Source organism: Phalaenopsis equestris, unplaced genomic scaffold (assembly GCF_001263595.1).
Source record: "Phalaenopsis equestris unplaced genomic scaffold, ASM126359v1 Scaffold000047, whole genome shotgun sequence".
Lineage (NCBI taxonomy): Eukaryota > Viridiplantae > Streptophyta > Magnoliopsida > Asparagales > Orchidaceae > Phalaenopsis > Phalaenopsis equestris.
The window spans coordinates 331723-332889 of NW_018164489.1; positions in this window are offsets into that span (position 1 = coordinate 331723).

Consider the following 1167-nt stretch of genomic DNA (forward strand, 5'->3'; position numbering starts at 1 on the left):
TGGATTGCTCTCCTCCATCTGGTCTTTTCTAGAATTTTCCATGTCATGGTTGTATAGTCAATTTCTTTGAGATTAGCGGCGTGTGACATGTAGCTATTAAAATGTTGTTGTGCAAAAGCAGTGCCAATGGAGAAGTTGGTTGTGCGTTTATTTTTTACAGTTTTATAACATTAGTGTGGTGGTTGTTTCTGAATAAATGAATTTTATGTTATTGTAATATGGTGTTATTTATAGTAAAACCAATCCTACGAGTGCATTTCACACATAAAAACAAATATTCAGTTCGAACAATATAAAATAAAAGCAGACATCTCACTAAACAGTGAGTAACATGACAATTAAAATTTAAAAAATAACAATTAATTATATGATAATATTTTTTTTAAATGCACTTGGTTAATGTTATGAGATAATCCGTCCTCGAACGAAACTTTCAACATTTGATCACTATCGGGGTGAAATCCTCCAACCCATCCGCCCACCTAAAGAAGTCACATCTTTATATTCTTCTCTTTGGACACATGTAAAATTATTTCTCATAGTTATATGGTTGTCGCGAAGTAAACAGAGAACATTGTAGTCCAGAGTAGCAGTACAATGCTCTAAAGTTATATGAAGTCTTTGAGCTCATCTTTTCTGAATGTTTAAACCAACAAAGCAAACCCTTTAAGAAAGAAAAAATGCATGCAAAAGAACTGGAATAAAATTAAGATTCAAAATATACATCTTTGCATAAAATATTGATAAAATAAATTATAAATATTTTCACAGTACATTACAAATAAAGTAGCAATAAAAAGCATACAATCACTCCATTCAACCACCAACAATCATAACATTACTTAAACAAACAACAATCATAAATAAATTTTAAAAAATAAATAACAAATTATACGATCCAATATATCCAGAGTATATCAAAAGCAACATAAACAGTGTTACAATGAAAAACAAATATAAATTGTCTAACGATAAAAAATGAAATTCAACTGTCCCCGTTGTCATGAAAATAATATAAATAATTGACCACATCGTCATAAAGAATACTTTTTTGTGTCAAATCTTCAAGCAACTTCATAGAGAATATATATAATAACATGTTCACATAAATTTCTGGAGTTGTCTCTAGAAGTCACATAACTTGTTGAATGGAAGTTGCTTGTGATG